The sequence below is a fragment of the Phascolarctos cinereus genome, unplaced genomic scaffold, assembly GCF_003287225.1.
Source record: "Phascolarctos cinereus isolate Bilbo 61053 unplaced genomic scaffold, phaCin_HiC Scaffold_4;HRSCAF=312, whole genome shotgun sequence".
NCBI classification, from domain to species: domain Eukaryota; kingdom Metazoa; phylum Chordata; class Mammalia; order Diprotodontia; family Phascolarctidae; genus Phascolarctos; species Phascolarctos cinereus.
This window is the reverse complement of record NW_027555847.1, coordinates 484,053,116-484,070,279: the sequence shown is the minus strand read 5'-3', so window position 1 is coordinate 484,070,279 and position 17,164 is coordinate 484,053,116. Positions and strand designations below refer to the sequence as shown.

Sequence of the window (17,164 nt, the reverse complement as noted above, 5' to 3'; positions counted from 1 at the left end):
GATCTCCTCCTGAAAGACATCCCTGAAGGAATATTGTAGCCAAATTCCAGAGTTCCCAGGTCAAGGAGAAAATATTACAAGCTGCCAGAAAGAAACAATTCAAGTATTGTGGAAACACAATCAGCATAACACAAGATACAGCAGCTTCCACATTAAGGGACCAGAGGGCTTAGAATATAATATTTTGGAGGGCAAAGGAGATAGGATTACAATCAAGAATCACCTACCCAGCAAAACTGAGTATAATCCTTCAGGGGAAAAAATGGTCATTCAGTAAAATAGAGGACTTTCAAGCATTCCTGATGAAAAGACCATTGCCGAATAGAAAATTTGACTATGAAACACAAGACTCAAGTGGAACATGAAGAGGTAAACAGGAAAGAGAAATCATAAGAGACTTATTAAGGTTGAACTGTTTACATTCTTACATGGAAAGATGATATTTATAACTCATGAGACCTTTGTCAGTATTAGGGTAGTTGGAGGGAAAATTATGTATATAGATAGATAGTAGATAGATAGATAGATAGATAGATAGATAGATAGATAGATAGATAGAGATAGAGGACACAGGGGGAGTTGAAGATTAAGGGGTCATATCTGGAGAATAAAATTCAGTGATGAGAGACGATTATACTAGGAGAAGAAGAAAGGGAGAGGTAGAATGGGGTAAATTATCTCACAAAAAAAAAAAGAAAAGAAAAGGCTCTTACAGTGGAGGGGAAATGGGGGAAGGTGAGAGGGAATGAGTGAATCTTATTCTCATAGGATTTGGCTTAAGGAGGGAATAACATACACATTCAATTGGGTATGGAAATCTGTCTTACCTACAGAAAATAGGGGAGAAGGGCAAAGAGCAGGGGATGATAGAGAGGAGGCAGATTGGAAAGGGGTAATCAGAAGCAAATACTTCTGAGGTGGAACAGGGTAAAAAGAAAGAATAGAATAAATGAGGGGGGCAGGATAGGATTAAGGGAAATAGAGTTAGTTTTTCACAACATGTCTACTATGGAAGTGTTTTGCATAACTGCACATGTATAACCTATATTGAGTTGCTTGCCTTTTCAATGAGGGTGGTGGGGAGGGAGGAAGGGAGAAAATTTGGAACCCAAAGTTTTAAAAAACTGTGTTTAAAAATGTTTTCAAATGGAGCTGGGAAATAAGAAATACAGGAAATGGGATACAGAAGTCTATCCTGCCCTACAGGAAAATAGAAGGGGAAGGGGACAAGAGAAGATGGGGAGAGATAGAAAAGAAGGCAGGCTAAGGGAAGGGGTATTCAGAATGCATGCCATCTTGGGGTGGGGGGAGGGGTGAGATGGGGTGAAAATTTGGAACTCAAAAACTTGTGTAAGTAAATATTGAAAGCTAAAAAAATGAATAAATAAATAAATTAAAAATTTGAATGGAGTAAATGGAAGCTAATGATTATATGACAAATCAAGAAATTATAAAACAAAACCAAAAGAATTAAAAACAAGAAGACAATGTAAAATATGTCATTGGAAAAACAACTGACCTAGGAAATAGATCCAGAAGAGAAAATTTAAAAATTATTGTACTACCTGAAAGCCATGATAAAAAAAAAAATAGAGCCTAGACATCATCTTTCAAGAAATTATTAAATTTCTGAACTTCTAGAACCATAGGGTTAAATAGAAAGGAAAAGAATTCACCTATCATCTAATTAAAAAGATGCCCAAAGGAAAACCCCTAGGATTATTATAGCCAAATTCCAGAATTCCCAAGTCAAGCAGAAAATATTGCAAGCAATCAGAAGGAAACAATTCGAGTATTGTGGAAACACAATCAGCATAACGCAAGATTCAGCACCTTCCACATTAAGGGACCAGACAGCTTGGAATATGATATTCCAGAATTCAAAGGAGATAGCAGTACAACCAAGAATCACCTACCTAGCAAAACTGAGTATAATCCTTTAGGGGGGAAATGGGCATTCAATGAAATATGGGACTTTCAACCATTCTTGATGAAAAGACCAGAGCTGAATAGAAAATTTGAATTTCAAATGCAAGACTCAAGAGAAGCACAAGAAGGTAAATAGGAAAGAGAAATCATAAGGGACTTATTAAGGTTGAACTGTTTACATTCCTGCATGGAAAGATGATATTTGTAACTCATGAGACCTTTCTCAGTATTAGGGTAGTTGGAGGGGGTAAAATACACACACACACACACACACACACAAACACATATGTATATATGTATATATATGTATATATATGTATATATATGCACATATATACATATATATGTATATATATATTTATATATATGTGTATATATAAATATATATATATATATATATTTATATATATGTGTATATATAAATATATATATATATATATATATATATAGAGAGAGAGAGAGAGAGAGAGAGAGAGAGAGAGACAGACAGAGAGAGAGAGAGAGAGAGAGAGAGAGAGAGAGCATAGCATGAGTTGAAGGGATGATATCTAAATAACAAAATTAAAGGCTGAGAGAGGATTATACTGGGAAAAGTAGAAAGGGAGAGGCAGAATGGGGTAAATTGTCTCACATAAAACAGATGACAAAAAGCTTTTATATTGGAGGGGAAGTGGGGAGTTGGGAGAGGGAATGAGTGAATCTTATTCTTATTGGATTTGTGTTAAGGAGGTAATAACATACACGGTCAATTAGATATGGAAATCTATCTTACTGTACAAGAAAATAATGGGGAAGGGAATAAGAGAGGGGGTGATGATAGAAGAAAAGGCAGATTGGTGGAAGAGGTATTCAGAATGCACACTACCTTGTCGTGAAGGGAGGGGAGATAGAATTCAAAAACTTGTGGAAGTGAATGTTGAAAACTAAAAATTAATAAAATAATTTTAAAAAGACATAGTTTCTGGGTGACTAACCGTTTCATTAATAATACTAATATATTATTAATAAAAGGAGTCAGTGACACTCTTGAATGACAAAGACCTCTCATGGAACCCACTCAACACTTATATGACTTTGGAAGATTGGGTGTTCCTGAGGGTGGCAATTGACTCTGATTGGTCAACAAGTAGTGAAAGAATGAATATTATGAGAGGTGGGCTTATTCTAATGAGGGGCTGGGGGACATGACTTTGATGATGTCATTTACTTCCAAATCAACCCCAGTCTTGAACAATTCAGTCATAGAATTTATACTCACTTAAATCTGAAAAGAACACAATGACAGGAATTCACTTAGATAAGATGATAAATTTTTGGCAGAGGTCAATAATGTCCTTCAAAGACTTGGCTTTGAACAAGGTAGTAGGACAGGGAAAAGCCTGCATTTCTCGCATAATTGGTTATTAATAATCATTTGTCTCATGGTGACAAGGTCCTTTGTACCCAACTCTCTTTATTCTAGTGATATCTCTATCACCTTCACTCATGTTCTTATGTATCTCTAGTTAAGCTGCAGAGATTTTGCTTATGAGTTAAACATGAGTAAATAAAAATGTCCCTTGCTTTCCACACTTACTGGTTTGTACGAATATACAGAGAATACTGCACATTTAGGAGAAAACATTGGCCTTGACTCTTCAACTGAGTAGAAATGGTCATGCTCACCCCAGGGTCTGTCTATACACCTGGCCTCAGATATAGGCATAGTTAAAGTGGGTTATCTAAGTCTTCTAAAAATTTCTTTAAATCACAGAAATATACCCCAATAAGTCATCACCTTGAAGTGCTCTTTGTAATATGCTGAAAATATACTATCACTAATTGCCATCATACTCAAATACTGCCACCATAATCAGATATTGCCCTCAGGAATGGTCTCTTGGACATTGTTTTATCAAAAACAATTGTTGAACTGCATCTCAGAAAATCCTATTTTTCTTGCCTTCTGGACTTTTTCTAATCATTTCCTTCAAAAAGGCACAACATTCATTCAGAAGCTCCAGTCTGTGCCTCAAAGACATTGTGAATCTGTTCCATCAATTCACAGCCTATCTCCCATAATCTGCCTGTCTTTTTCCCAGCCACATAGTCATCACCACCTTTAAAGACAATCAGTGGTCAAAGGGCATGAACAGGCAGTTTTCAGAAGAAGGAATTAACGCTATCTATAGCCACAAAAAATATCTAAGTGACTATTGACTAGAGAAATGCAAATTAAAACAACTCTGAGGTGCCACCTCATACCTTTAAAACAGGATAGTATAACAGAAAAAGCAAAATGATAACTATTGGAGAAGATGTAGGAAAATTGGAACACTAATGCATTGTTGATGGAGTTGTGAACTGGTCCAACCAATGCAGAGAGCAATTTGGAATTAGGTCCAAAAGGCTATAAAACTGTGCATGCCCTTTGATCCAGTAATGTCACTATAAGGTCTGTATCCCAAAGAGATCATAAAAAGGGAAAAGGACCTATATGTACAAAATATTTGTAGCTGTTCTTTTTATAGTGGCAAAGAATTGGAAATTGAGAGAATGTTCAATTCCAGAATGACTGAACAAGTTGTAGTGTATGAATGTAATGGAGTACTATTATTGTATAAGAAATGATGAGCAAGCAGATTTCAGAAAAACTTGAAAAGACTTACATGAACTGAGATGAGTGAAGTGAACAGAACCTGGAGAACATTGTACATAGTAAAAGCAACACCGTGTAATGATCAACTATGATAGATTTAGCTCTTCTCAGTAATACAGTGATCTGAGACAATTCCAAAAGATTCACCATGGAAAATATTATCTACATCAAGAGAAAGAATTATGGAATTCAGAAGCAAATCAAAACATACTATTTTAACTGTTTTTTTCTTTTTCACGGTTTTCCCCTTGTTCTGATTCTTCTTTCAAAACATGGTTAATGTGGAAATACCTTTAATAAGATTGTACATGTATAACCTATATCATATTGCTTTCTGTCTTGCAGAGGAGGGTGTGAAGAGAGTTACGGAGAGATAAAAACATTTGGAACTCAAACTCTTATAAAAAGTGAATTTTGCATGGGCACTGTCATTGCCCTGTCTCTCATCCAGTTCAAATGGGACAGCACAATGGAGACATAAAACCTTGGTCACAGTGTCATAAGCTTTGTGGATGACCTGTACCATGTTTATGCTTATTCAGACTCCTGGCTTATGAATCCTGGCTTATCCCTGTGACAACCCCACCCAAGCTCTTAATGTTATCTGTAATGAATCTCCTCGAATAATTTAACCAAGACTTTTATGTGTCTAAAATTTTCAGCTATGGGTGGATTCAAATGGATCAAGCTACAATGTCTTCACACAAAATTCAGTTCAGAAAGCAGCTCTAACAAGCACAGACATACATAACAAGTTGTATTGATTTCCCTTTAATTTACATTTTCATATACCTTGTCCAGTGCCTTGGCACAGCCTCTAGAAAACATCTCCTTTGTATACTGAGCTCTCCATATTTTATTTTGTTGCACAAGCAAAAATCCGCATTTCTCATTTTGTACATAAGTTGCAAAAAATACCTTAGGGAATGTCGTTTAAGTTCAAAGACTTTGAACCTCTTAGATGTAAGGATTAGTCATGTTCCAGCTGTGTTGGAACTCACAAGATGATACATCTCCTGAAAAAAGATAACATGTCCACGGATTCCGGATGATGTATGATGGAAAATACATAGTATTAGCCTCACATATATAAACATTCATAAATCAAACTACACTGTCTTTTCTAAAGAAAATAGTCTACATCTATTTTTTTATTGCTCCATTAAATACATAAAAGTATATGGATACATATATTTAACATCAGTTTATATTTTATTCAGAATAAACTACAGAGAGAGGATTTTTAGGAGCCAAGATGGTGGAGTAAGCTGCAATTCTACCATAATCACCTCCAAACAACCATAATATAGAGCCCCCAAACAAATCCTGGAATAACATAACCAATCAAAAAGATGGAGTGAAACAATATTTTACCCAAGAAACTTGGAGGATCAGCAAGAAATGTCCATCTCTCTCAGGGAAAAGGAGCAGCCCAGCATGGGAATAGTTCCAGAAAGCCTGCAGCAAGCCCACCTCAGCAAACCAGCAGTAGATCCTGACCCCCAGTGTGGTGGAGCAGGCAAAACATTGACACCATGGCACACCACATTTAGCATACATAGAAAGGGGAACTGGCAGACTCCAGCTCTGAAATCCACAGTGTGCTTCATCACAGTCCTGGGCAAACAGGCAGCCTCCAGGGGCAAACCTACACATGCATCAGCACAGCATGGGCCAAACAGGTAGATGCCAATGGTAAGGGTGCCTAAACAAATAGGCACCTGCCGATAGCACTGGCCACTATACTTCATCATATCTCCAGCAAACAGGAAGGAAGCCTCCAGAGACCAGACTGCATGTACTTTGTTGCAGCCACTGGAAAATGCAATAACACACCACAGACCCTCAGCACATATCAGACAACACTACTAGAACCCCAGCTCAGCACCAAGTAAGCTGCCAGACCCCTACAGCCTCTCGAAGTGCCAGCCAACACCATCTTACCCCCATAGCAGAGCATCAGACACAATGATTCCCTGTGGGCCTCAGGGCAACATCATTACAGCACCAGGTAAACAGCCAGGGCCTGCAGCCACTAGCACAAGAAGCCAGAGACAGTGCACCTTCCACCCTGAGAGCAGAGCTCAAATTTAAAAGAAAGAGAAAAGGTTAAAAAATGGGGGGGTGAGCAACAAAAAGGGTATCTGACCATAGAACATTATTATGGTGACGATGAAAACCAAGACACAAATTCAGACAGGACAATAATGTCAAAATACCTATGTAAAACCCCGAAGAAAAAAAGAAGGGAAGTGGTCTCAAGCCCAGAAAAATCTCATAGAAGAGCTCACAAAGGAGCTTAAAAATCATATAAGAGAGGTAGAAGAAAAAATGGGAAAATAAATGAGAGTGATGCAAGAGAATTATGGGGAAAAGGGTCAACAGCCTGGAAAACTGCTTGAAAATAGAACTGGACAAATGGAAAAGGAGATACAAAAATCCGCAGAAGAAAACAACTCCTTGAAAAGTATAATTGACCAAATGAAAAAGAAAGTACAAAATCTAGTCAAGGAAAACAATGCCTTAAGTGTTAGAATTGAACAACTGGAAGCTCATGACTCTATGAGATATCATGAATCAATAAAATGGATTCAAAAGAATGAAAACATGGGAGAAAATGTAAAATATCTCATGGGAAAAACAACCAACCTGGAAAAGAGATCCAGGAGAGACAATATCAGAATTACTGGACTACCTGGAAGCCATAATTTAAAAAAAGACATGGACAGTATCATTCAAGAAATTATCAAGGAAAACTGTCCTGATAGCCTGGAACCAGAGGGCAAAATAGGCATTGAAATAGCCCGCCGATCACTTTAGGAAAGATCTTCCAAAATAAAAACTTCAAAGAATATTATGGCCAAATTTCAGAAGTATAATGTCAAGGAAAAAATACTATAAGCAGCCATAAAGAAACAATTCAAGTGTCAGGGAGTCCCAGTCAGGATCACACAGGACCTGGCAACTGCAACATGAAAATACAGGAGGTCATGGAACATGACATTCCAGAGGGCAAAGGAGCTAGGACTACAACCAAGAATCACTTACCCAGCAAAATTAAATATAATATATAAAGGGAAAATGGTCATTCAACAAAATAGAAGGCTTACAAGGCTTCATATGGAGAAGACCAGAACTAAACCAAAAATTTGACCCCCAATATCAAGATCCAAGAGAAGCATAGCCAGGTAAAAAGGGAAAAGACAATATAAAGGATTCAATAGAGCAAAGTTCCACTAAAAATAATAACATAATTAATTAACTCTTAAAAATGGTATCACTAGGGTCAGCTAGGTGGCACGGTGGATAGAGCATTGGCCCTGAAGTCAGGAGTACCTGAGTTCAAATCCAGCCTCAGACACATAACACTTACCAGCTGTGTGACCCTGGGCAAGTCACTTAACCCTATCACCTAGCAAAGCAAAAAAAAAAAGAAAGAAAAAAATGGTATCACTAACAGTACAGATAAAAGGAATATACATAGATAGAGGGTGTGGGTATAATGTGTATTTGTGTGAATGACATTTTAAAAAATTAAGGGATGAGAAAAAAGGCTACAATGGGTGCAAAAGGAAGAGAGGGGTAGAATTGGGTAAATTATCTCACAGGAAGAGGTGAGAAAGATCTATTACAATAAAGGGGAAGATGGGAGGGTGTACAATATGCACCACTTGAACTTTACTCTCATCAGTATTGGTTCAAAAGAATTAAAATACAATTGAATTTAGAAATCTATCTTACCTGATAGGGAAGCAGAAGGGGAAGGAATTAAGTAAAGGGGGAGGGGCTGACAAAAGGGAGGGCAGATCAGGGGAAGCACTAGATAGAAGCAAAACAGTGGTGAGGTAGGAAAGGGTAAAAGGAGAGAGAGGACAAACAGGAAGATGAATAGGATATAGAATAAATAATTTTGATCATATTAAACCTGAAAACCTTTGTACAAACAAACCAATGCAACCAAGATTAGAAGGAAAACAGAAAGCTGCGAAACGATCTTTACAGCAAGTAACTCTTATAAAATGCCTCATTTTTCAAATATATAAAGAACTGATTCAAATTTATGGGAATACAAGCTATTCTGCAATTGATAAATGGTCAATGGATATGAACAGGCAGTTTTAAGATGAAGAAATGAAAGAAATCAATAGACATATTAAGAAATGCTCTAAGTCACTTTTGATTAGAGAATTGCAAAATAAAACAATTCTGAATCAGTTTGGCTAATATGAGAAAAAAAGAAAATGATAAGCGTTGGAGAAGATGTGGGAAAATTACAACACTAATACATGGTTGCTGAAATTGTGAACTGATTCAACCATTCTGGAGAGCAATTTAGAAGTATGCCTAAATGAGTATAAAACTGTGCATACCCTTTGATCCAACAATACCACTACTAGATCTATATCCCAAAGAGATAATAAAAAAGGGAAAAGACCCTATATGTACAAAAATATAGCAAATCTTTTTGTAGTGGCAAACAACTGGAAATTGGGGAGATGCTTATCAATTGGGGAATGGCTGAAAAACTTGTAGAGTAGCAATGTAATGGAATACTATTGTGCAGAGATTACCAAACTTATTTGGCCTACTACACCTTTAAAAAAAAATTACTCAGTGCTTGCCTTGAAATCCTAAACCACTTAACTTTTTTTGAACTTTGCATCATTCAAAAATAATTTTTAAAAAAAGATGCATCTGAAATTTAGTAATTTGTTGTAAATTTGCGGGGCATTTCCTTGCATTGACATTTTGATGATGCAATATTATGTTAGGCAATCATATAGTATTGTATTGTAAACAGGGCTTTACATGTATATATTCCTGTTGATGCATGCTGGACTTCCCAGCTCAACATGCTCACCTGCCAACACTTGCTTGTGAAGATCTGTTGACAGACATGACCATTGTTTGGTTATAGCTTTCATATTGTGTGTTTATTTGGAAAATAATGTATTCACTATTTAACTCTGTTACACAACAGAAAAAACATGTATGAATGCTTTTTCAAAGTCATCTTCTCTTTTTTCCTTATGCTTCCACCACCTGTTTTTTTTTTAGTTCAACACCTCCCAATTGAACCTAAGGTGACTATCACCCCCCTGGATCATTCCAGCACCATTCAGACCAGGAAAACATTGCACACAGTAATCAGCAGCATTTTGTGATAATCAAATATGACTGATTTAGCTCTTCTCAGCAACATAATGGTCTGAGATAAGGACAAAGGACTCTTGAAAAAAAAATGCTATCCACATCCAGGTAAAGAAATGATGGGCTCAGAATGCATATCAAGACTTTTTTTTCACTCACTTTATTCTTTCTCATGGTTTTATTTCCTTTTGATCTGATTATTCTTCCACAACTCTGACAAATATGGAAGTACTCCATAGAGTCCTCAACAATAACACCAACACTGTCCATAATGCTATTGTTCTTCATTCATACAGAGACAGGTATTCTTAAAATTAATATTACATTTTTGCATTTAAATAATAAAAATGAAGGCATTAAAATCAGAAAGTCATCCTCAGAAAGCACATATACGTGCCAGAGTAGCATGACTAATAAAAAGGTGTTGAACTTGGAATTAGGAAGATTATTCAAATTCTTGTGCCAGCTATTAGCCTCTGGCATTATGGAGAAGTCATTTAACATCTCTAAGACTCAGGCATCTCTGAGATTTACCTTATAAATTATAAGTGTTTTATGATCTACATCACCTTCTGGTAATCTCCAAACTAGACTGTCTTGTAGTTAACTACTTCATTTTATTTTAAATTATTTTCTTTACATTATAGTACATGCACAAATGTGCAGTTCTTCCTGTCACAATTTGTGTAATCACAGAGGTCTCAGACACCTCTCCTGAACCTTCATTGATTATTTATTCAACCAACAGACTACTAGGTATTAAAAATCATCCTATAAATATGTGAAGTCCTTAATGTATGTTAAAAGATTATTGTGATATGGCCATTGTGATGAAAATAGATAATACCAGGCAGAAAATGTCTTGTGATTGACTGAATTAAGCATTCTCTTGGGCCAATGTATAAAAATAGTGCTTGGCGAAGTAGTAAACTAGCCCGGAGTTAAAATAGTTCTAATCACACCAAGTGGATAATAACAGCCAAGCTCTTAAAAGTAATCACTGCTATTAACCATGTCATCAGAAAGATTGGATCAGTATCAGACAATGCACCTAGCTGAGATCAGAGAAACTGGATTAGTAGCAGACAACATGGCCATCCAAAAACTACAGCCACCCAAGGGAAGTTAGCTTCAGGGAGCATGACCTGATTGTGGCAGAAAGAAATGCCAGCCCTACACTTAAAAGACATAAACCCTTGCACCCTAAATGAATGTTACATCTAAGAGCAATCTAGTAAGGACCTTACAAAGGTAGAAATGGACTTTAAATAACCAAGAGTTCAACACACATTCACTTCTGTCATTAACCTTGTACTCTACATTTGGGCCGACTCTTTCAAGAGACCTGCCTGTGTAAATTTGTAGAATATGTCCCAGTCTTTGGGTAAGATGGGGAGGGAAAGGGAGATGTGTAATAAATATCATTATTAAAATATTAAATATTAAAATATTAAAATAACATCTTAATAAACACAATCTCTGCAAACTAATTAATTCTACTTGCTAATTCTTAGTGGCAAAGACAACAATGGGGACTCACTAGAATTCTAGGAGGAGAAGTAAATCATATATAATTTGTGTGCCTCTGTATATATTTATGCATATATGTATGTGTACACATATACATTTGTTGAATCTTTCATTAAAATGAAAGTATCTTGAGAGTAGGGAAAGTTTCATGCCCTGTTTTTTCCTCAGCAGCTAGCACAGTGCCTGGCACACAGAAGGAACTTAATAAATGAATTCTAATTGATACATGGATAAAGAGAACTCCTACACAAATAAAATCACAACTTTTTGATATAAAATATTTCCTGGAAGAAAAAAAAAAGAGACCTAAGGGGTAGAAAGGCTTCTCAACATGGGCTTGTGGTTTACTTAATTGATATAATATAGTCCTGAGTATTTTGCATGGCAAAATAACACTGAAACAATGGGAGGTAAATGTCCAGGGGAACATGAAAGAAAAAAGTAGCAATAAAGACATTAAGATTGGAATTCTGCATGAGAAAGAGGGGCCCAATGTACATGTAGAGAGTAGATTTGGGATGATAATTAGATAAGAAGAATGAATACATAAAAGTACATATATTGAAAATGAATGTCTGCTTTGAAATATGATGTATTCATGTGTCTGATATATATTACCCTAGTGTTCTCCTGTTTTGAAGGTCTCTGGATTCTTATCTGAGTCATTTTGAAATGTGTATAGCTTATTTAAGATAAAGGATTGTATTATAAAATATGTGATGATATTAGTTTATCTGATGCTTCTGCTGCAGTTTCACTGATCTATCTACACAGTCAAAAAGGGGAAAAAAATCACTTATTAAAATGTTGATTCAAAGTGAGGAGAAAAATAATGATCCTTGTATCTTTTTCCCTCTCTGCAGCACAGAATGTTAGCAAATATAATCACTTCAGAATTGTTACCAAAGCTACCAAAAGAAAATGCAGGATGATTGAGGTAGAGACAGAACATTATAGGACCAATATGTACTTCATTTTAGACTGCAGAATTCCTTGGTTTCGATAAAAGTTGTGTTGAGAAGGAAAATGTAAGAACAGTGATAAAGAGATGAAACTTTAAAGAAAATATACTGTCCACTAACCCCAATGAGGAAAGATCTGCAGAAAAAAAATGAATAGCAACTAATAGCCCAGAAGCAGCATAGAATAGTGAACTGAAAAGAAAACTGGGTTTGGAAGCAGGATGATATGGATTCAAATCCTACCTCCACCACTTACTAGCTATGTGAACCAGAGAAAGTCAGCTAACCGTCATAAACCACAGTTTATTCATTTTAAAAATGAGGAAGTCGTTGTCTGTGATCTCTAAGATACTTCTAACTTCCAAACCATAATCTTATTTATTCCCTCCTAAACTCTTCTATTTGGAATTTAAAGTTCTCAAAAAAATTTCTACCACTTTCTCATGTATATTACTCCTCTTCATACATTCCCACCAAAATAGCCTACTAATTTCTCACCCAGTCCACAATGTATTATCCATTTTCATGCCTTTATAAGAAATCTCTATTTACTCTCTTCCCCATCTAGACGTCTGTTACTGGAATGTATTCCCTAATGAGAAGGGGTCTTAGAATGATTAACTCCTTTAAAGGTTCATTTGTGGTGCCACCTCCTCTGTGAAACTTTTCCTAATCCTCTTATGTGTCAGTGACCTATCCTTCCTGAAATGGCTTTGGTTGGCCTTTCCGTGCACAGGTTATATGTCACCAAGAGAATATGAGTTCCTCAGCATCAGAGGCTATTTTTTTTCTGTGTATCCCCAGGGTCTAGTCAAGTAGATTACTCATTGTGGGAGTTATATTGAACACTTTTCACTTGCAGATGAGTCCAATAATTTATTTTTTGTTAACAAATGATCCTTTTCAAAATCATGAGAATCAAAACTGATTTGCATATATTACCAAAAAAACACATTTGTAGGAAGAATTATTGCCAGGTTATGACTTCTGGAAGCTTGGGTATGTTTTAGTGATGATTTTTTTTGAGAACTGCTTGGTTTTAGAGTAGTCAAGGTAAGAGGGAAATAATAAAGAATATGCTTCTTGAGTCTTTAATTTTGTCAAGATGACTAGTTTCTCTATGGTAGAGCACACTTTGAAGAAATTGAGCAGTTCTTCCTCAAAGGGTTTTTTAAATTACTCACTATACCCTTTGTCTGCCTGATTAACCAGTAAATAAATCTTCTGGCTTAGATTTTTTTTTCAAATTTATCATCCTTACATGTTTTCAATAACAAAAATAAATAGATATGCACAGTTTGTGATTATAGCAATATGAATTATCTTAGTAGCCCTTAAAATGAGAAAATCCATGCAGATATATGTATTTTATGTATAGATTAACACACACGTCATATTTTCTCTCATTTCTAACAAAAGCTCTGTTTTGAAAAGCTAGAACATAAGTAATTATTTTAAACTATAGCCCCACCATTTTCAGTGTTCTTAAAGAAAAAAAATAGGTGGGAAAAAATGCTCTTTTTTACCTAGACTTAAGCAGTCTCTACTCCGATCCTCCCTTGGGCTACATCTCTCCATTCTATCTCTGCCCTACAAAAATTATATAAATTTAATATATTGATGTAAGATAATTATATTATCAAGCACATGGTTTTCAATTACTTACTAAAGAAGCATGGGACACTCTTGCTATATGAATATGAACAATGCTTTCCTGAAATGTGAAGAGTAACATATGATGGAATGTTTTCTGCTTTGATAAAGACTTCCAATGGACATGGGATTCTACATAATCATTAGTTTATACATAAAAGAATGACATAGTCTAATCACTCTAGATTATGCTTTTGAAATTTACATATGCCACTGAACTTCTTTCAAAGAGAGAATCACTTCACCTGGAAATTCTCTATATCCGTGAGCTCACAGGTCCAGTCCTCATCCCTATCCCTTGTTTTCACACTAAGTTTGTACATGTGCAGAGAGTTAACATTCTTGATATGTTTCTTATTACCAGTTGGACTTACTATCAGTTTTTTGTTTGGTTGGTTTTGTTTTTCCCCTGGTAGGGCTGTTGAATTTGTTCTTATCCTAGCATTTCTTGCCCGGTTTCCCTTATGGCCAGTGGCATATATTTCTAAAAATGCTACTTGGATGTAAGATACTGAGTTTGGCAATAAAATATTTAAGCCAAAAAAGAGATGACATTCATGACTTGGCACTCAGGAGTTCCCTTTTCTATCCAGGTGATTTAGAAACAGATTTGACAGCACCTCACTGATTCTTTGATGTGATCTCTGTTTTTTTTTTTTTCCAGGAATTTTAAATGAAGTCTATTTCTCAAAATATAGTAGTGTCACCTATACTTACCTTCTACCTCAGGGTGATAGAACATGTATTCAGAATACACATTGTTAAATTAACAAGACCTTAATCAGCCACAACTCTTTTAACAGTGGCTAACATTTATATAACTGTAATAGCTAATTTTATACAGAACTTTAAGATTTGTGGTGTGTTTTACATATATTATCTCCTTTGATTCTCTTTATTATTCTGTGAAGTAGGTGTTATTTCCTATTTTATAGGTGAGGAAATTAAGGTTAATAACGATTAAATGACTTGCTCACAATCACATGGAGAGTAAGAGTCTAAAAAGGCATTTAAACTCAGGTCTTTCTGGCTTCCAGGCTGACATTCAATCTACTATAATAGCTTCCTTTAAGCATATTCAAGTATTTTAGGCTGGAGCAACTCTAACCTTGCTTGAGGATAATGGGACTTTTTCCAGACCAGGAGTTGAGAAAAGAAAGAGGAAGCTTAATTTCTTCTTCTTCTAGGGCTTGTCTATAGACAAATTTAAAAGATTAGAGTCATCACCAGTTTTGATAAAGTATTTATCCCTTTGGGCTTGGAAAATGTTACTGTCTTCAAGTGACTTCTACCCGCTTCAAAAGGCTAAATTAATAAACCAACATGATAAAGAATTGAACAACACCAGCCCTTTTTATCACCCATCTTTCTCTTGTGTCATCCTTTTCCTTTTAATGTAACTATTCAGAAGCCAAGAACTTGTGAAAAGTATGTAACAAGAGAGAGAAATGAGAGGTGTGTATAGGTGTGCTGTAGATAGTTATAGGAAACCACATCTCTCTCTAACTCTTCTATGCATGCATATCCCTGGCTCTCCTTACTTTTTATTGCATCTGGTACTTTTCTCAGCTCTCTATTCAAATGCATCAGGTGAGTATTAAGATGTAATAAATAGAAATTTGTAATCATGTTAGTCTTTCAATACATGATAGTTTTATCTTTTCCAATGGCATCATAGGAGATCTCTGCAAAGATTATTAGAGCAATTTGGATTTTTATATGTAATTCAGGAACTCTGGATACTGGAGTAAATATATTGAGTATAAATACAGGGAATAAATGTTCTTCTGCCTGATATAGTTGTGCTCTTTAGAGTAACAAAGGTTCTGACATATAGTGGAAATGCCCAGGTTTGGTAATAGAAGACAATGACTTTAAATCTCAGCTCTCCTACTTAACCCAAGAGTGATTTTGGACAAGTCACTTGACATTTCTGTGTTTTTTTTCCCCCTTCATTTATAAGCTAAATGGATCAGCCTAGAGTATCCAGTTCTAAATATTATGTAAAGATAAACACATGTGTATATATATATATATATATATATATATATATATATATATATATATATATATATACACATATGTGTACATTTACACCTGTGTGTATGTACACATATAGATACACACAGACATATATTCTTTTCCCAGCCCAACCTCTTGTTGAGGATCACACAGGTAGTAAATATCTAAGGCCAAATTTGAACTCAGGCAGATAGATCTTTCTGACTCCAGGTACAGCTCTTTATCCATTGTACCATCTAGATGCTAAAAAGTAATTCCACTCCCACAGTAATCATATAAGTAATAATAGCATGAGGCAGAATTTAAAATCAGACCTCCCAACTCCAATCCAGTGCTATATCTACTACATCATACTGTGTAATCTGATTAAAAAGTCATCATTAACATATCCCAGAGAATATTGTTAACAGCTCAAGTATAGGTAGAGTTAACAGCCATCAGCCAAGCAGAAGCAGATAATTTCAAGAGAAAGAAGACTGGCCAGCACTTTAATTGATTACTTCATATCCAGCACCTATTGCATGTGAGAAATACATAAGAAGTGGTGTTAGCAGGTGATTCTTCAGGATCAGATTAATTTCTGATGTGAGGCCCTGCCCATGATAAAACTAATGAACTTTCCTTGCATTTGGCATATGGGGTCATCAAAGAATAATGAGCTAGTCTGGATACCTGAACTTCAGTCCTAGCTGTGGTTCTGAGTTATTATGACCTTAGGCAAATCAGAAAACCTTTCTGACTTTCCTTCTCTAATAGAGATAACATTAACCTTACCTATCATAATCTCAGAGGGTAGTTGGAATAAACTTTACCTGTGAGTGCATGAAGCAAGCTGGGAAAGTGTTACTATTAACAGTAGGGTTAAGATACATGTGAAGAAGTACTGTCATTAACTTCAGCAAAGGAGTATTCAGTACTTTCAGCTGTGCCCTTTGTTTTGACAATGGGGCTTATAGAGACTCATATACAGAATCCACTTTTGACACTAGGGATTCTAAGACTCACTTATTTGGACAGAAGAGTTGTATCAAAAATGCAATCTGCAGTCCTTGAGACAGTTCATCAGTGCCTGTAAACAGAACCAGTCCTAGGTAAAACCATTAAGGAAAGAAAGTTGGCGTTTATTGCATACCCATAAGATCTCCTCCAGGTAACCTAAAACCTTAAGATTGACTTCCTTGATTTATAACCTATGTTATGCTTAGTCATGGTATTGTGCTGCCCAATTCTGCAATGACTAATACTTACCTGAGATCTCTTTCGTCCTTTCATTTCTCAT

At 35.7% G+C, this 17,164-nt stretch overlaps 1 pseudogene; it reads right to left on the bottom strand.

Moving 5' to 3' along the window:
* Positions 1 to 17,164, bottom strand: part of LOC144456566 (interferon-inducible protein AIM2-like) — a 41,407-nt pseudogene extending 24,243 nt beyond the window's left edge.